Below are 20,872 nucleotides of genomic sequence, written 5' to 3'. Positions count from 1 at the left end.
AATCCTCCTGGGGATTAGCTAATGAAAAGTGCTGTAATTCAAGAAATGCATCCCCTTTGGCTGCTATTTGCTTTTCTCTGGCAGCCAAACAAATATTGATATTTGGGGGCCTCAACTACCAACAGAAATTTCTTTCATTGGTGTCTCACATAGATGCAAATTAATAGTGTATATAATCCACTCACAGTCAAAACCCATTTTTTTGTTGCAAAACAGAAAGTTTTTTCTGTTTACATTTTTTTCAGTTGAAGATCATTCTTTACCATGGCCTTATGCTTCTACAGATTTTCAGAACCACTGGGAATTAGATTAGTCAGGACATAGTGCAAACCTGATTCTATCTTATATTTATGTCAACAAGCCAGATAGGTTTTTTTGCCCACAGGGAGATGTCTGGGGAAAAATGGGGAAAACAAAACTATTCCTAAATTAATGCAAAGATGTATTTCTAAAAGCCATGGAAACAAAGAGCAAACAAAGCCCACCAGAAACCCCAGCCAGTGTCCCAAACATCCTGTAGTGTCCTGTACAGAGCTGCTGTGGCTGATCTGTGCAGCTAACACAGCCTGCGGATCTGCAGGGACACGGCTCTGTCACCCTGACCTGGGGCTTGCTGCTTTCCACAGAGCACCAGTCCCACCCCAAAGCCATCCAACCACTGCACAAAGCCATAGACACACAGGTGACATCTAGAGTGGCAATGACCTCCCAAGTCACGGACACAGACATTTGTGTTGATGGATTTTTGCTGAAAAATACCTGGATAGATTTGGATAGAACAGCCAGTCATCTTCAAGAGAGAATCCCATTAATTAAGGTGTTCATGTGTGTACTTTGGTACCATTTTTGCATGTCCATTTTCCCTGAAATCTACATTCAGATTGAGGTTGTAAAACTTAGAGTAGCTACAGGTAGTGTGCTGTCAGAACAGCAGACTAACTGTAGGTCTTCCTTGTGGAGAACATGCCTGGGAACAAAAGAAAGAAGCTCAGATCTTGGGGAAACTTTCAAAACCAGCCAAATGAATGCTGCAAGATATATGGCTCAAAGGAAATTTGTCATGTTGAACATTTAAGTAGCACATTGATTTTCTTTGCAGTTTATTTAATATTTTAGGTAGCACATTGATTTTCTTTGCAGTTTATTTAATATTCTGAATATGTCAGATCTGGATTTCATTTGCATTTGAAAGATACTTGATATGGTCAGCATAATATTGAGAGGAATTAATTCATCTCATTCTGCATTAGGAAAGCTTTTTCATTACTTCAGATATGAAGTCTGTAACAGTGATAGCTTCCAATTAATTGCTCTCAATGACACTTTCTTGTTCACTTACCTTTGCATAGAGAAATTTCCTCCAGCCTTTTTACAATTATCTGATCCTCTAACAAAGTTGGACAATGATGTCTAATACTACAATATGTGAAAATTACTCAGTCAAGACAATGCTAATGGATTTTTGAAGCTGATAGTATTTGTTATATCTCTTCAGTTAGGGACAACTATTTCTGACATCTTTGATCCCTGAAAATTGTAGGGGAAAATTGTTCTCACCTCTAGGGGGGTCAGGTGGAGACTCACATGGGGAGGAGGCCAGAGAGGGGCTGGGCAGGAGCCCAGAACCAAGACAGTGCTGGATACATTCCCAAAGCTGGATTCATCACAGAGCCCAGCCTCAAATGGGGTAGGAAAAGATTTTTCACTGGGAGGGTGGTTGAGCACTGAAACAGCTCCCCAGGAAAGTGGTGACAGCACAAACCTGACTGTTCAAGAGGTGTTTTGACAACACTGTCAGACACATGGTGTGACTCTTGGGGTGTCCCAACTGTGCAGGGCCAGGAGTTGGTTTTGATGATCCTGATGGGTTCCTTCCAACTCAGCATAATCTATGATTTTGTGATTCTTCCTAGGATGAGGCAGTTCTGATGGCACTTCAATTACAGCCATCCCCAGAGGTAACACTGCAGAAAACCTAAGGGATCATTTTCAGATAGAAATAGTCATGGCAAGTGAAATTGCTGACATTCAGGGCTGTTTCTGTGCTTCCTAGGGACTACTTTATCTCATAAATAATTGGATACAAGATTCATATCCCTGTATTTTACATTCCTTACATTTTTACACAGAAGAAATCAGCAGAATGTGCTGTTGACAGCTGGTTGTTATTTTCCTGTTAACTCTCTTCAGCTGCAGAATAGTAATGAAATCAAAACAATTTTGTAAGCAATTCATGAACTAAAGTTTTCACAATATTGTAGCTCATGGACAGCTGAGATATTCTGAAATGCAGGAATTTGTGGTTTTGTTAAGAAGGTTTTTGAATGAAGTTAAGACTAAATTGGCTGCTTAGTTCTTCCACTGAGATTCTCATCTAGTTTGATTCACCAAGCTCAGGGAGAGGACTTTTGTGTGCTCCAAACTTCAGCTGCCTTAGCTTAAATACAACATGAGCACATTCCAATATTACAAAGCAAAACTTAAGTTTCACAGTTAATATCTCAACTGATATGTTTAGAAAATATTTATAAGCTCACAGAGCTGAAAGAACTTATTTATGAAATACAATTACTTATGCTTATTTATAAAAGTTTATCTCCTTAAATGCATAATTGAAAAGAACTCTATTTTTAAGAGCTCCCTACTCTTTATTGAACTCCAAAGTGAATGGTTATTTCTCATTGCAGGAGACTTGTACTAGATGACTTTTACAGGTTCCTTCTAACCCAAACTACTCTAGGATTCTATGATTCTATGATTCTATAATTCTTTTATAAATTATAATTCTTATAATAAAGTATAATTATTTTAATAAATTTATTTTCAGTAATTTCATAAATTATCTGAAAAATCTAAACTTTTTATTAAATTATCTGTTCCACAACACAAGTGCAGAGTTAGATTGGTGTTACTATTTACTTCATTTCTCACTAAATTTGCATTCCAAACCCTCAGGGTATTGCTATTTATAGCAATCTATGTTGCAGTAATCCTTAAGAGCGAAAGAACTGAACTGCAGTATGTTAGATGTGCCCACATGTGCAGCTTCATGTAAAAAGTTCCTCATGTAGACAAGTGATGAAACAGAAGGGTGACTTAGTTACACAAACTTGGTTGGTAGACAACAGAAGGTAGAAATGGAAGTCTTACCCCTAAAAGATATGACAGAGCCAAGAACTGAACTCACATTACTTGAATGCAACTGAAACACTGAAATTTTACTCCTAAAAGAAAAGAGTTTGTGTTTAATCTCTTGTGCTTTCTAGTGAGCATGGAAAACAAGGCCATCTTAAGGGGTTTTAAGTAAGTACAATTACACCATGGGAGGAAAAGTGAGATGTTACTACCTCTTGCAAATGCATGGTACTGGATTTGAGAAACAAAATATTTAGCAGTACTGAAAATGAATGATGGACAATTCTAGCACAACGCCAGAATCAAACATCTAGTATATTGACATAATTTTACTGTTTCTAACTGTGTCTGTGGAGTCTGATTTATTTCAGTGAACCCTTATTCCCTTGTAGAAATTGTTGACACAGTATATTACAGCCATCGATCGGTGTCTGATTAAATGAGTGAAGCACTTTCATTGCCTTCAAACCCAGACTGAATTGCTGCAGCCATAATGGGAAGACAATATTTCACCTTGCTCTGAGGAACCCCCATCCTGCTCCCAAGCCCTACTACTTATTATTCAGCATGTTCAGGTGGAGAGGAAGATTTGTGTCCCCCCTTTCCCAGCAGCTGTTAGGAGCAAAGGCAGAGGATTCACTGGCTGTGGGACAGGTGTGGCATTGCTTTGTCTCTGAGCTGAATGTGTGCTTCAAATAGTGACAGGAAGGAAGGAAGGAAGGAAGGAAGGAAGGAAGGAAGGAAGGAAGGAAGGAAGGAAGGAAGGAAGGAAGGAAGGAAGGAAGGAAGGAAGGAAGGAAGGAAGGAAGGAAGGAAGGAAGGAAGGAAGGAAGGAAGGAAGGAAGGAAGGAAGGAAGGAAGGAAGGAAGGAAGGAAGGAAGGAAGGAAGGAAGGGAGGGAGGGAGGGAGGGAGGGAGGGATTTTCCAAATTGAGCAGTCTGAACCCAAGTGGTATTAGTCCCTGTCTATATTAGCTATGCTACATCACCAAAAATAGAAGCTCTTATTTTGGGCCTGTCAGGTGTACCTTTGTCATTAGATTGCCAAGGACATCTGTGCTAGATTTTCAGCAGCTTCTGGCCTGTTATTATTTGAAGGCAGAAGAAGAAACAAGGTAGACTCCAAAACTACTTTACAAGCAGGACTCTTTGATGGTGTCCCAGTGGTTTGCTGGTGGCAGTGGCTGTGATTCCAATGCCCTCAGCAGACATCTGAGCCTCTTCTCTCTCTAATTGCAGCCCACAGTAGCACTGCTTTGCTTCTTGTTCTTCTCATCTTTTCTCTTTCCCTGTCTCTAGCTTCATTACTGAGAAGAAATAATTTACCAGAGATAACATTTTGCAACACAAGCACTGGTGAACCTAAAGGAAAAGGAATATTACCTGTCCCTTTGAAATAGTACAAACAGAGCTAATGGAGACTAGGAGCCATAGTAGCCACTCACTCTGCTACTTCACCAAAGAGAAATATGGTCTTGACTTTAATTTTTTTAATGGGAGATTCAAAAACTGTATTTCCACCAGCCTGCCAAGACTTGTTTGAGTTTTTGTGTGTCATAACACTGAATTTGTAAGTTCCTTGAAACTATGCACAAAGGTATTTTGAAAATATTAAAAAGCCAGACTTAAATTAGCTTAATACTCTGCAGAGCTGTTCAGTGCTAAATCAAGCTGCTACAGGAGAGATGTGCCTTTTTTAGTTTGATTTTTGCAGTCAGTCACAGCAGAGGTGAGGTGTTTTGGAGCAGAAGCTGTTGGGAAGTCTCGTGGGCCTTGCCAGAGCTCTGCTTGGTCTGCAGCAAATCAGCCTGGCAGCTCCAGCACCTCTGACTGGCCCTTCCATCTCCAGATAGAGAGTTTAGGCTCTGCTCCAGGTAAAACCCGAGCCCAAATCCTGCAGGCTTGCTTGGGATTGCATGGGAGAAGGCTGCTTCTGGTCTCCTTTTACAAGAGGTTGTTTCTGGAAACCTTCCACTTTCTCCCACTGTCCCTCTTGGCTGGCTGTGGCTGGCCAGGGGCTGCTCAAACTCCCAGGCCCAAGGGCAGCAGGTCCAGGGAGGAGAGGGCTCCCTGCCATGGACAAGGCACAGGCTGAGCATCTTTGCAAGCTCATTGATCTCCTCTCTCCTACTCCAGGAAAACCAGCACAGACACCTGTGCAGACTTCCCAGTGCAACTGAAGCCTCTAAACCCCTTACATGTCCTGCAATCCCACAGAGGGCTGAGCAGCTCTCAGCTAGTGGCACAGCTGGGATCATTTCTCCAGTGTCCTTCACTTCTATTTCTCATTGCAGTGCCGTCATCAGTGCAAAAATATACAGCATTTTTGAGCTGCAAGAGATATTTCCTATAGGTACTAACTAGCTAAGGCAGCCCAATTTCCTGGCTGTAGCTGGAATTCAACATGTCCAGGGGAAAGCACAGCACTTAATCATCCATTCTGGGTGAAAATTTAGAGAATGAAACTCTTGCCAAATTGGATCAATTATTTTATTGGCTGAAATAAGTAATTATGAAGCTTTCTTGGCATACAATTAGCTCTTTTGGTTTCCTTTTCCAAGCATTGTGAACCTTTTAGGAGAAACAGCTACCAGGATAAAATGATTCAAGAGAAAATGATCCAAAGATCACAGGGCAATTTTTATACTTTAATGTTATCTCCACTGTAAGAAACATGGCAGGTTCCACATTTTAATTCTGAGGAATCAAAATGAATGCTTTTAAGAATTGCCTTTCATGCTAAGTGAAAGTAAGAGCAATGACTGACTGTAGCAAGGGTAAAGCTCTTCCCAATGTCAGAGACAGATTGGGGGTTAGAAGATGACCCTTAGCTGCTTTTTCTGATGCTCTTTGTTCTGCAATAATCAGATTTAGAAAAACTTATCTAGGGCAGCTGAAAGTAATTCCACTATATGCAACACATGTCAGGGAACAGAAGTAATGCGATTTATGGACAGCCAAAGAAAGGAGTAATACTTCAGAAAAATTAAAATGGCTCCTTCCTATCATCCTTCAGCAGCAGAAGATATAGTAACAAGGGATTAGACTTGCAATTCTTCCTAATTTTTTGAAATTTTAGGAGACACTGCGGGTACATTACACAACCTCCATTAACCTTCACAACATTACAGATTCAGGCTGTGATGAGCCTAGACAGGGGGTGGGAAACAGAGGATGGAACTCACAGATGAGATCCTTTATCTTTGGATAGATTTTGTTTTGTTCTTCTGAGAAGAAGAGAGCATGTCCAGGAGCTGCATCCCTCTTTTCCATGGGACAGGCCTGTGCCCAAGCTGTTTGCTCTCTCCACATGCAGCCTCCTGTGCCATAACACTGAGGAGCTGTGGCTGAAGGGAGGGCAGGCTCTGCAGGGAGAGCACAGTGGGCAGCAGCTCTGCCCGAGGCATCTGATGCTGCCCATTCTCAGTCAGTGCCATAGGGCATGCCCCAGGCCTGGTGAGGTTTGACAACTTGTTTCTTGCTCTATTCTGCACTTATTTGTAGATTAAACCCATCAAGAGACAGTCATGCCTATTTGAACCAAAAAAAGGGTATGTGAGGATCTGCCCACTGTGAATCCAGAGAGATCCTTGGTTTTGTCATCATCCACCAGCTTTGCTTCCTACTGGCTCATTGAGGCAGAAGCCAGACTTGGGGTTGTTGGTGAAAGTCAGGAGTACTTGAACTGGAATAAAACAAACCACTTGTACAGCTTAAAAATATATGAAACTCCACTAAAGATTACAGAAATTGTTTGCTTTCAGTGTCTTAAATACACAATTGCCAATGCATGCATATGGGAAACCTAAATGATGTCAAGTATTATATGCAAAGCAATTAATTTCTTGCACATTTAATCCATACAATAAAATGAATATTGCTTTAAGATTAAAGAGAGTTTGTGAACATGGTTACCAGTCAGTGTCTAACTGGGAAGAACCCAGGTTCTTCATGCTTTGGCAAGGACACAGCAGATCCTCAGTGTCTCAGAAGAAACTAAAGCCAATCTCTTCATTTGGACTGACATGGATCAAGACCACCCAGCCTCTACACCATCACCTCAAGTGCAATGAGGTGATAAAAAGGATAAAAGGTGATAAAAAGGTAGCATTGATTTTTGGGCCACCTAAAATAAACTATGTGGCTGTTAGTTGAAAAAAAAGTAGAAAGTGTGTGGACAGTGATCTTTAGTAACTCAGTCTGTGCTTTATTTATTAAATATCCATGACCATATGCCTTCACAAAGAATGTACCCCAGCCTTGTATGAATGTACTCCCTTCTTGGGAGTGAAAGAAACAGTAACAAAACTATTTTTAAGGAATGATGTGGAAAGGCAGAAAAATCTGTTCTTCTCCATGTGAATGTTTCTGAAACACAAAGGTATATGCTGCAAAGCAGCCTTGTATTATTTTCTGCTAACTTTCAGTTTCTCCCCAGTTTCAAACAGAGCAGAAAGGACATCCCTGTGACAAAGAAACTGTGCTCCAGAACAGATTAATTGAACTCAAGATCAGCTGAGCTGATCTTTGTCAGCCAGTCTGATTTCATCTGGATGTAACCTTTTGAGATTGCTTCAGTGGCATTGTGTCTGAGTTGGAGGGAACAGCTCAAAACATAAATCCTCTGCATTCCCCTGGCTCAGAGATGTTGTTGGTTCCTCTGGGGGGGAGGGAGAGCAATTTCTGCTCACTGACAGAGTCACTCTGCTTCAGGGGGAGGTTCACTTGATATCCTCCTTCTGTGGACACATTCTCATGTCAAATATGAGAGATACACAGAACAAGCTCCAGCTGAACCCTGCGTGGCACTGCTGCTGGTACTGTAGGGAAAGGTGACCATGGGACTGCAGAACAGCCCAGGCAGACTCACAGGAATTATTACCCAGAAAATTAAACACCAAACTGCTTTTAGCTGTGTGGGCATCTTCTACATGAAAGCACTGCAGCATGGATGGAGGGTGATGATCCACCAACAACCTGTGAGCTCTCAGCATTCAAACCATTTACCAATTGTCAGCTGTCTGATCAATTATCCAGTACACCAAGAATTTGCAGGGGCACAAACATTAGAGGAGGATGGAGTATCCTGGCTTGGGGTATTGCCTGCCTTTGGGTTTACCTTCTACTGCACAGAGGAGGGGAAAATCATCAATGATGTTGCATGGACAAGAAGTAACTTCTCATAGTCCAGAGAATTGAAATTGAGCAGTGGCTCCATTTAATGAGTCAGTGGCCTTCTTACTATTGAATAGCAATAGCCTCTGCTAAGAACTAGAGAAAGAAAAATAAATAGGAAGAAAAATCCATTTTGTGAGCAATTGCATCTGTCAAGATACTCTGACTCTTTCTCATTTTTAGCTTTATCATTACAAAAAAGATGTTTGTTCCAGTCTCTCCCTCTCCAGGCTGGGCTGCCTTCTTTCATGGATTTGGATGCTCAAAGCAAGAGCTGTAATCCCCAGATGGCCAGAAGCATTGCTCAAGCTGGAGTTTCCAGAGAGGACAGAGGTAAGTGCAAATGGTACAGAAAGAGATGTTTCAGAAGAGATCCATGCTGGGCACAGAGACCTCTGATATACCCAGGGACAAGGTGTTAAAGGGAGGTGCAGAGACACAAGTGTGTCAGCCACAGCAGCACAAAGCCACCCAAACACAGCATTGTTTTGTGTCTAGCCAAAAGGAGAGCTGTCCTTCCCAGAGTCCTGCTCTCCTCCTGGCAGCCTGGGTCTAGGCCTGCTTGAAGTAGGAGCTGGACAGCTATAGGTAAACAAGGTTTGATTCAAGACTGGCTAGTTTCTTTAATTCTAGAGAAATGTTTTGTTTGGGAATGAGGAACAGACAGGCTGATTGTTCTGCCTAAAGGCTCAGAATTTAAAATGGCTTCTACACCAAGGTGTGCCCTCACAATCCTAACACCCACCCTCAGCCATCAGAACCACAGCCACACCATACCACAGACATACTCCCTTTATTAATCAACATCTTTCTCCCACCCAACTTTTCTACCAGATATAACAAAAATCTTCTTTTTCCCATGGTGGCTGACATAGCCAGCCTAGCATGCCCAGCCCAACTAGGAAGATAGAGGATTTTACACCTTGCTTCTCAGGCTGCCCCAGGAATCTCTTTCAGGTGTTTTGAATGGAGTGAAAGGAGCCATTGCAAGACTTCTTACAGTGCTGAGGCTGAGCCAATATGTGCACAGAGCCAGCTAGTGAGGGAAACCAGTAAGGTGACAGTACTGCAGGTTGTGCTAGGTCTGGCTGGGATGGATTAACCTTCAGAGCAGCCCCTGTGGTGCTGTGGGTCAGATCTGTGCCCAAAGGAGTGCTGGTGTCACACCAGTGCCCTGGCAATTGCTAAGCAGGGCTTGCAAAGAGACTTTCTGTTTCTGACTCTGCCCCCCTAGTAAGTGGGCTGAGGGTGGGCAGGCAGCTGGGAACAGACACAGCCAGAACAGTGGACCTCAGGTGGCCAAAATGATATTCCAGATCATGTAAGGGATATTGGATACCCTATAACATCATGGGCAGCAGCAAAAACGGGGCTTTGTCTTTCCAAAGAAGTTATTGCTCAGAGACCCAGGGGGCTGTCTGCTTGTGGGAGGTAGTGAGTGATTGCCTTTGCATCCCTTGACTGCTCTTTCTCTCTTTCCCTCACTTTAGGTTGTCCTCATCTTAACCTATGAGTTTTTCTTGCCTTACTTTTCTGATTCTCCCTTATCTCACTAAAGAAGTGAATGATCAGCTCAAGCGTAATTACTGGCTGGGGTCAGCGCACCTCATGTTACAGAAGTCATTGCCTTTCTGGACCTGTAACACTGCTCTAGTGGAGTTTCCTGGAGGCTTTACTGGGTTTTCTAGTAATAATTTCAGCAGTGAGTCAGCTATTTAAGCTACAAGTTAAAAGAGAACAGTAAACAGGCTTAACCAGGTACTTTTATTGGTAAACACAGAAGCTTGTCTAAAGTGTTGCCATTCATGAGAGGTACTCAAGTTATTTTTTGTATTTGAATATCTTTATATTGTTTTAGAAAATTAAAGATGAGATGTGAACTAAAAAACAGCAGTACAGATGTGTTGCAACATTAGGAAAACATAGTTGTGGAATAGACTCCCCCATTTGAGGAGTTCCTCCTCAAATTAAAGATTAAAAACTTCGGCTTAGGACTTGAACAAAGAATTGTATTTTCCCCTTTCTTGCCCTGAAAGAGGAAATTAAAATTCAAGCTGCATCATTTTTTCATTGATTACAAAACATTTAATGATGTTATACATATTCTGCTTAAGACAGTGTTTCAATTAAACATGGCACACATAAGGAAAAAAAAAGATTGCTGTTAGTGAACTTAGCACCATCTGGTCACAATTCTGTTGTAGGCAATATGTTCTAGGATGCCCCCATCTTGAGCAGGGAGTCAGACCAGATGACTCACTGTGGTTCCTTCCAACCCTAACCATCCTAGGATTCTGTGAACTTTTTAGAGAGGCTTGAGGCTCCTGAACTTTCCTACACATGATGAGTCCTTGAGTTTGTGTTTATTTCTCAACACAGGAAATGTATTTCTGTACCTGGGCTTGGCTTCTGTGGGCAGGTCTGAGTGGGCTGGCAGGTGATGGAGCTCCTGCTGACCCAGCCTACCCTGGCACAGAGGTGGCTGAAATTCAGCCATGGCCCTGGGGCTGAGGAACAGCTCCTCCCTGTGCAGCAAGCACTGAAATTCAGCACTGAGAGAGCTCACTGCCCCCAGGGTGCCTCAGGAACCTCAGCTGTTTTATCCCCACTGAAGAGACTGACATTTGTTCATCCTGGGGCAGTGCAAAGCAGGAGCAGAAATGCAGCTTGAGCTGCCACATTCACCATGAGCTGGCCTGCACTGCTGCTCTCCCTGTGCTTCTGGGGTAGTTCAGGGTCTCATTTCCCACCTCCCCATCCTCACCCAAAGGCTTTGGGGGAATCTTTCCACCCACTTCCCTTCTCAATATCAAGGGGTTGCATTTAGCCATGCTTTTACCTGCACAGTAGCTGTAGCTTTAGAACAGACACTGCCAGTGTGGGCATGTGAGCAGGGGTGTAAGGTCAGCTCTGCTGTGTGACTCTGTGCTGTCACTGCTGCCCAGGCCATTAACCAAAGCAGTGTGTGTCTGCCCCTGCCCTGCAGAAACGTGCTGGGGTAGTCAGGGGGTAACAGAGAGGGCAGGGAGTTGCTCTGTGCTTTCCCAGGTTTCTCTGTGTCAGATGGCACAGAACTTGTGATGGATTGGGCAAGATTTAGGGTGGGGGAAGAGGGAAGGCAGTCTTTAGTCTTTAGGAAATCCTCGGAAATCTCTGCTTGAGAGTCTCCATTATTTCCCAAAAAGACGTATATCTGACACAAATTTGCTATGCTAACCAAAAAACAAAAAAAAAACCAAACAACCTAGTCTGCTTTTACCCAAAGACAAGCAAATCTGGTTTTATAGATAAACTTGTAATTATAGCACAGCTGGTGCAGAAATTATTTGGTTTAATTTCTCATTTGTTTATGACTGTGGTTTAATTACTGCAATCCCTGTTATCAGCTCCTTTAAACTTTTAATTATTATAGACCATCAAGAATTTAATTTATTGCCTTTTGACAGAAAATTGCTTCCCACAAAGCAGCAATCCATCAAGTGAAATTGTGACATTAATCAGTCTATTCCCAAATACAGCACATATGAATAAGAATGACCAGAGCTACGTTGAATTAACAAGAGATCAGGAGATCACAGGATGTACCTATAGTTTTGGTCAGGAGAAATCATTTAGGATTATCTGTGTAAAATTAACATGTGATTTGAATGAAGGTTTTGTCCTGCAGAACAAGTTTTCAGTATGAGCACACTTGTCACATGCCTGGGTGTGTGATAGAGACATGGCATCAGCAAAATCAATGACATCAACTGTTTCAAATTACAGAATCACAAGAGTTTTTTGTGATTAGGCTGAATGTGAAGCATTCTTCTTCCTATATAAGATAGGCAAAACACACAGGAGTCTAGAAGGGAGATGTTAGAGAACCCAAAGCAGAACAAGACAAGGGGAGTACCACCTCACTTTCATGCCCAGGGGACAGAGAGGTTGATCCTCTCAATCTGTGATGACCTGTGGACAGCTTTGCTCAACATCAAACTTCTGGGTGCACCTGTAGTTTATCAAAATTCAGAGGTAATCCTCATGTTTCTGTTTTAAGTGTTACACACTCTTCTGCTATGCATTTGAAGGAAATGTTTGAGTCAATAGGCGGAGAGCACTGCATAACCCCTTTCAAAAATTTTGAATAGTTTTGACATTGTACACAAAAATCTGTGTCCATAACCAGTGTGTACCTACATAATGTTTTTCTCTGTGTGATTCTTCCTGTTGGTTGGCTTGAATAACTGTTTCACTTTTGCTCCTCTGTAACCAGGACAGGTATATTTAAGTTGAGATCTCCTTAAGTCCTCATCCAGGGTCCCTCTAGTACTGGGGTGGGAACAACTGCTGGAGGGCACAGGGAGGCTGAGGAAGAACATAAAGCATGAGTTTTACATTTCTGCATTGCTCCTGGCTCTGCACAGAGTCTGTGTATCTCCTGCCCATCACATTTCTCATGGGTGTGAATTAGGGCCATTGATTTCTTCTAAAAGACATATCTGACTTGCTGCAGATGGACAGATTAAACTACACTTTAGAAACTCTTATATCAACAGTTCTAGAAGGCAGATCTTCAAAGGTATAAAAATACCAGTTCTTTGGAGGGAAATGAACCATTAATATCCATTAATAGTTGTCATGTAAGAAAAAGTGACTTAGCTTAACATTTCATAATTTTATCAGTAAGCACCTTAAAGGCATTAAAATTTGACCAATCTTTAAATTGCAATGATCCAACAGTAGGATGTCATTAATTTATCTTTATGTTCAACATCTGGGCACATATTACCACAGCCCCCTGTGCAAGTCAGTCTGCCCTGATCACACACATACCTGGATGATTTGCAGCATCCTCTATTCAAATTCTTTTGATTTTTCACTAGCTGTTTTTGCGTTTTCCTCACACATTTTGAGAGAACAAGCACTGCTATAACACCATTACTTAATGTAGGGTGTAGCATAGGATCACTGAATAGTTTAGTCTTTAGACCTCTAAGATCATTAAATCTAATTGTTAACCATTAAATCATGTCCCTAAATGCCACATCTACACATCTTTTAAATACCTCCATGGAGGATGACTTAACTCTCCTGAGCAGCCTGTTCCAGTGTTTGACAGCCCTTGGACTGAAGCATTTTTCCTAATATCCAATCTAAACCAGGGATGATGCAACTTGAGGTCATTTCTTCTGGTCCTACTGCTTGTTACTCAGGAGGCATTCTGCTCACTTCTATGAAATTGAGAGACTTGAAGCATGTGATTTATGCCTTTTCATGTGCATGTGCACACACACATGCAAAACTGTGAGATGTTTCAGTCAAATATTTCAGTCAAACATCAGATACCTAAAGTATCAACTGATGGATGTATCTATGACTCTTAATGAAATTAAACATGACTTAAGCCTGCTGGAAGGCCTACAGCCTACCTTTGGGCAAGCATGTCATTTATTTTGAGTGCTGGAATTAATTTCTCAAGGTCGTTTAATGGTGCTGTCAAAACAAATACATTTTGCAGAAGAAAAGTGCTGGCAAAAGAGGAAGTGACTGAAGAGAAAATATATATTCATAAGGGATTCTTCTATTCATTTTTATATTAATTAATTAATTAGAATCCTTGCAATTTTTGTAAAGATCTGTTGCCTGTTTGCTAAGCTGTACAATGTACTGAGTTTATTATAAGATTAATGCTGCCATAATTTCCTGAATGACTACCAGACCTCTTTGATGTGAGGTATCTTATAGCTAACATATGGTCCCAATTCACTGTTAAAAACTAAAAGAATTTGCACACACACATATGAAAAGAAAAAGAAACAGAGCAAAAGAGTTTTAAAAGTATGAATTTGATTTAGATTTCTTCTAAGCACACCCTTCTTTAAGGGCATAAATACTTAAATTCTGAATTTTCCAAAGTGATAAATTGTTTCAGATATCTTATTGCAGATACCTTTTATCCTCACTGTTCTATGAGCATACAGCAAATCCTGTTCACAAAAGTAATATTTTTTGGTGGCTATTACAATGCGAAGTTTGAACTGGAATGAGAATTTTCTATATTGCATCTTACAATGGACTTGAACATCTATGACTTTTTCTCAGTGCTTCCTCTCATTGACATCTAGTGGGAAATTCAAAGTTCTCAGCAGTTGATTTAGATGTCTGTCAGTGCTTCAAACTTGTGAGTTCCAGAGAAATTCAGTTAATTTCTTTTTGTTTCCTTGATGGTAATAGCAGGCATTTTGGGCATCAGAAACAAGGGTGAAACCAAGAGATAATAACTGTAGATCTCTGTAGATTTCTGCACCCTGGCTAGGCTCAGCTTGGAGGATACATAAAAAGGGTTCCTGGAATTGTAACTTTTTTCTCTCTGACTGGTTCAGTCTTCATTCTCCAGGACTTGGTTCTGCAAAGTTTTGAGCCCTGTGGAACAGCTACTCATGGCTGGGGAGATAAAAGCCTGAAGACCACGTGTTTCAGTGTGGTGTTGCTCTAGATGTGCCTTGGGTGCCACTGAGGGGACTGTCACCACAGGCACTGTGTCTGTCCCATGGGATGTGGTACAGAGCACAGTCACCCATCACTGATGGCAGCTGTGTGGAGTGGAGGGAGCTTTCCCACCCTGCCTGCATCATTCCCACCTGCTGTGTCACATGCAGGATCCAGCTTCCAAAAGGAACAGAAGGCTGGGTGGGGCTATCAGAGCTTCTCAGAGATATCTTACATGAAAGATTCCAAAACAAAACAACATACTGTTCTTCTATATGCTTGAAGTGACTCCTTATCTTTTAGTAAAATCTGTGAGGAAAAAACCTGAGGATTTGTGTCCTATTGAAAAAAAAAGATCAATTAACAGCATCTCCAAATGATAGCCTGTATGGATTCATCACAAAACCCCACAGTGAGTCAGATTCACATCTTCCTCAAAATTATGGTCTCTGCATTTACATCAAGAAAATGTAATCAGAGAAGGACTCTGCTGCCTTCCCCAGCAGTGACAGAATTAATGGTCTCTGCTAAGATTATTTGCACAGGAAATTTCATTGCTAAAAAGCTTTAAAAGGCAATGTTAAAATGTTATGACAATGAAGACTACCAGGATCAATAGAAAAACTGATGTTCTGAAAAAACAGATCCAATTAGGTGGAGATCTTGATGCACTGATCACATCTGCTGTGCACAGGCAGTGCATCACAGCCCAGCAAATTCACCAGTGCACTCTTCACTGACCTATCTGTCCCCAGCTCCTGTCATGGAGAGACCTGCAGGAAAACAAAAAAGTGCCCAAAAGAGTCCCAGTCACTGAAGTCTCCTAATGGGTGAGCACTGCACAAGGAAGATGAGCAGAGCTCATGCTGAGCCCTGCCTGAGGCCACCACCACAGCACTGTGCTAGCACCAGTGCTCCAGAAAGGCAAATTAATAAATAACCATGCAAACTATCAAGCAAGAACAATTTCCTCACAGTTCTGGAGCATCATCCCCAGAGAAAGAAGAGAAATACCTGTAACCATGGATGCTTAAAGGAATAAAAGTTGATAGAAACACACAAAATTATTCTCTAGCTGTTACTTATCTGTCTAACCCCTCTGTCTCCTACTCAATTGTATTCTGTTACACACAGTATTTCTACCTGTAATAAAATGCATTTTGAAGAAATAGAGAACAGTTAGTGTGCCCTTTTCTTGCCTAGAATATATGATCAGATTTTTTCTGTCATAAAGTGAGAACTGCAGGTTGAAACTTGGAATATAAGGCAGAAAACTTAAGAGAATCATAATTTCTTAATTCATAATTTCATAATTCATAATTTCTTAATATGAAATAGTCATGCTTATAGAGGGAAAAGCATTACAATAATATTTGGGGTTTCTTTTAATGTGAGCTGAGAAAAATAACTTAGCATAAGCTCAATTTTAAATGTGAGGCCTTTCCTGATTAAATATATTATGTACTTTGCCAGATCAAATCTTATTATAGCAAGACATTAGAAAGAAGAAACAAACATGCAACTTTTATTCAAATGAAAATTTTGAATTTTTCTTTCCATTTATGCTCCTTAAAGATTATTTGCAACACATAATTAAGAAAAAGATTGAAATTTCTGCAAGCACAGAGATTAAAATGGCTTGCTCAGGTAATAAAGGAAATCAAATGCATAATCAAATGCTGCAATGTCTGCACTTATTAAAACTAAGCTGAAAGTTTGTGTATAAAGATGAAGCTGGAATATTAATCAATATTTAGAAACAGAACCTATTTGTCACGTTGTAAAATTGACTGAACTAAATAGAAGAGAAAATTGAAAATTCTCTGTCTTAATGCTATGATTTTTCTAGAATTTAGTACACTTTTTATACTTTTCAGTGTGAGGTTTTCATAAGAAAAATTGTAATAATTTGAACTGTAAGTCAGAATTCATTTTCCTTTATTTCCATACAAATTCTGCAATACTGCTAACAAAATTCCTCTGCTTCTTGTCCCCCCTGTTTCCTTCAATACAGCCTAGCACCATTTTTTTTATCATTTCAGGATATTTTCTCCTGATGGAGCCAACAAAATACAATTCTGAAGTGAGAGCCCCCCTCAGAGTCCCTCCAGGCTGGGGATGGAAGAGAGCAGTTTCTGCAGGGGAGAGGGGGTTCTTTAGTGAGCAGGCTTTCTCAAGGGTTTTGGCTTTTATGTACTTTGATTTTCTATTCTGGGGGAAAGAAAAATCATAAATCTATAAGTGGAAGCTTAGGGTGCTCTGAGACTGGTTAAAATCATTATGTTTTTCCAGCAGTAAAAATGGAAAATCCATTTGTTGATCTGTTCTTTTATGTGACAGAGCCCCTGATAAGGGAGCCCCAAATTATTATCCCTTCATTTGGCATATTACAAACACTGACATGCATAAGGTAAATACTCCCCTTCAGGTGAGAGTGGTTTTAAGAAAATCATGAAGAAAAAAATAAGTATAAAAACAGTCAGTTCAAATGAACGCCATTTATTATTTATGATGGAATGAGAAAGCAAAAAGGAAACATTCTCTATGTACAGATAGCTCTTCTGAGCATAAGGAAATTCAAATGAAGAAGCAGAACTGAAAAGGCATGAAAATGTATCTTTTAAGATAAACCAAAATGTTAAGGAATGGATAGTGATCTCCCTGTAGCTCTCCCAGGAAAGCTATGGTGTCCATGCATTCTTCTGGAAAACAGTTTAAGGAAAATTAGCATTGCAGCTGTATTAGTTTCAGCATCCCCTGTTTGAGAAACATGCTAATAAATAGCACAGAAATGAGGAAAAACCTGAAAATTACATGACAGAAAAGGGTCTCATTTGTAGTTTCTGTAGCATGGCTAAGGAAAGCTTTTCCTCAGTGTTTCAAAACAGTCAACAAAGATGTAGGAGCTGACAGCTAGGAGCAAAAGTAGACTAAATGGAGTTTTTATCAATGAGGGTAGTTCACCTTTGCAGTGACCTCCTAGGAGAGTAGCAGGCTCCAGGAAATTTCTTTAGTCAAAATGAGATTATTTTTTTCTGAAAATCATGCTGCATTTTACATCAGGCTTTGCTCAGAATGTTCTAAGGCTTTTAATCTCTGAAACCCTATCCAGTAGTTAGCAGATTTCAGATGTGAAGTGCTGGCTAAGTTTGTTAGAGCCAAAAGCTGAGGCACACTTAGTGTTTTTACACTTACTGAGTTTGGGACTCAGCCCAGGCATCTTGGAGAAGTTATGGACTGGAATTAAGTTTAAAAAATAGTCTTTGCTTATTTATGATTAGATTGTGACTGCTATTGGTGTCCCTGATGAAAAGGTCTGCTGGTCCAGGTGCTGCCTCACACAAAAAGCTGCCCCTGCCTCAAAGGCAGAGGATGAGGTCCCATATCTTAAAGAAGCACAGCATCTGATGGTTCATGTGTGGGATGCAGAAGATAGCAGAACTCTGACCTCAGCCATTGCTTGGGAGCACCTAGCACTGGGCAGAGCCATTACAGGGGCTATAACTACCCTGGAGGGTGTGTGGAGTGTGTCAGGGTGGCTCAGGATTGACTGTTCTCCTCTCTGAGCCAGCTCCAGCCTTGGGGACTGAGCTTTCTGGGGCAGCAATGTCACGAGCCAGGAGCACTGGTCCTGTCAAGCCATCAGGATGGTGGCCTTGGCTCTGTCCTGGAAGCACAGTAATGATGGCTCCACTGCTTACTGAGCCTGCAGGTGCTGGAAGAGTTGGATCTTTGACTCAGAATCTCAGGAGGCATCTTCCACAGTTTATGACCTGGTTTGTGTAATTACTTCATGGAGAAAGTTGGTTATTTCGCTAGCAGGCACAATCAAACCTTTCACCTAAGCCCTCTCCTTCCCAGGGATTTCTCCCTCTGCCATGGAAGAGTTGTATAAGCCCCTAAACTTGGCACATTTTCAGCCAGCACTATTGTTTTTCACATGGGTGGATGGAATGATGGATTTCCCTTAAATAATGGGCCTCTTGTTCATCAACCAGCATGATGATTTGTGTGTCATTTCCCCTGACAGCTCAGTGATGAGATGACAGCCTACCATCCATGCAGCAAGAACTTTGGCTTCTCCTCAGTGATTATGTTGTCTTTACTGCTGACTTCCCATACTACCTGTGGCTTACACTCTCTGGGACTTTTCCATTTGTTCCAATGTTCAAGTCTGGCTGAGTATGCCCAAGGTTGATAGCTCTCCTAAAGCTGGGAGGGGGTAAGGTAAACCCCTGTTTTGCAGAGATAAACAAAACTCCACAACTTTGTGAAAGGTGTAAAGCCGGTATGTTTATTACAGCGCTGGACACATGGGGATATTACTTTCCTTAAAAGACATGAGTACCTCTGGGAACTGCAGGTCCCTTTTTATCCCCCTCTCAAATCCATATGCATGCAATCTCACAATAGGTTCATACACATTCATTTTTACAAATTTCCGTGACATTTGCCGCTAGTTCTTCTTTATCAGAAAGAATTCCTAGGTCAGGTTGACCTGCTCTCACAGCAGTCTCTGTCTCTCTCTGTCTCCCCCTCTTATCTCTGTCCTTCACCAAAGCAGTTTCTCTGAGCCTAGGCTTTTTACAAGAACAGGCAGTCAGACTAAATAGCTATGTTTTCAAACTACAGACTTAACTCAGAGATGTACATTTCACCTAAATCAAAATGTATTTCTACTCTGGAGAATTTCTACTCGGTCTCACCCCTCAGCCAGTGACAGTGTTCCAGCACCATCTGCAACCCCATGCAGCCTTCCCAAGGTGGAGAGAGACTTGTGTCATGGAAGGAATGATGGAGCAGCTCAGCTGAGCTCCTGGCAAGGGGCAGCTGTGTCTCCAGAAGTCCTAGTCATGGGGTGAGAATGCAGACTGCTCCTTGAGCATTGCTTACTCAGGTTAGGCCAGCCTGTGTGCCAAAACTGTGCTGTCAGTCATTGCACATCTTCAATGTGATCTCCTGTTTCCAGTTCCTGCTGTAATACTTCACTGCAGATATGTGGAGGCTCAGTGTCAGACCACAAACCCTTCCCATTAAACTTCTGTGCCATGAAACTGTCCCCAGTATGGGAGAAAAGGTGCTCAGTAGTTCAAATTAAATATACTGAAGACTATTTATTCTGTTCATAGCTGTGGAGCAGATTAATATTTTAAGCAACACAAAACACACTTAAATCTGGTTATAAAGACATATGTAAGGTAGCTTTCAATGGTGTTGTGTTGGGATCTCTAGCTGGTCAGAGTGACCCCGAGAAAAGTTGGAAAGTCCCTTTTCTTAGCTCGGCGCTTGAAGAAAGAGTCAGGGCTCTTCATTCCTCGGTCTCAAGGTGGTTTATTGTATCTCATCTACAAAATTCTTTCTCCTGTCCTGCCGAGGTCTGCTCAGTACGACAGTCCAGGCACTCTGCCTGCCCCCAGGCAGTGTTATGCCTTTATACTGCAAACTATGTATACAATGTTTACAATTATTTTCCAATACGTATCACCTATGTTAGACAGTGAGCTTCTACTCTAAACCAATCTAAAAGTGCCAACATCACGGCAGAAGATGGAGGCCAAGAAGAAGAAGAAGAAAGGCTGGACACGCTCAGATCCTTCTATCTTGCTTTCTTGAATCCCCATTCTAAAAACCCCAAAATCTACTTTTTCACCTTGTGATAAATTCACTATCATTCTACTTAATTTGTCATGACTTACAGATCTTCATCTAAGGTTGATAACTTGCTCCATAGGTCATAATCAAAACCACAGGCATTTTGGGCTCTGTGCCAGGGTCTCTGAGACCCCTGGCAGGGGTCTTGGCTGCTCAGGACAGCCAGAGGGATGTCCTGGGTCCTGACAGTGTTGAATAAACAGAACTATTTTTTCTTAATTATTTTTGAATCATTTGCTTGTTTACACATAAAATAAGTGGAACTCAGTTCACTGGATTTTTATAAAGTAGAAAGTCAATCACTAAGAAAGTAAATGTTCCCCTGTTCTCACACTGCCACATTGATACATTGTGAAGGCAACATAAATGCCAGAATGGATTTATGAATCTTTCAAAAATATTTTTAATGCTAATAGACATGTTATAAAAGAGTAACAACA

Source organism: Molothrus ater, chromosome 1, assembly GCF_012460135.2.
Source record: "Molothrus ater isolate BHLD 08-10-18 breed brown headed cowbird chromosome 1, BPBGC_Mater_1.1, whole genome shotgun sequence".
Taxonomy (NCBI): domain Eukaryota; kingdom Metazoa; phylum Chordata; class Aves; order Passeriformes; family Icteridae; genus Molothrus; species Molothrus ater.
Note: the sequence above shows the minus strand (reverse complement) of the source record.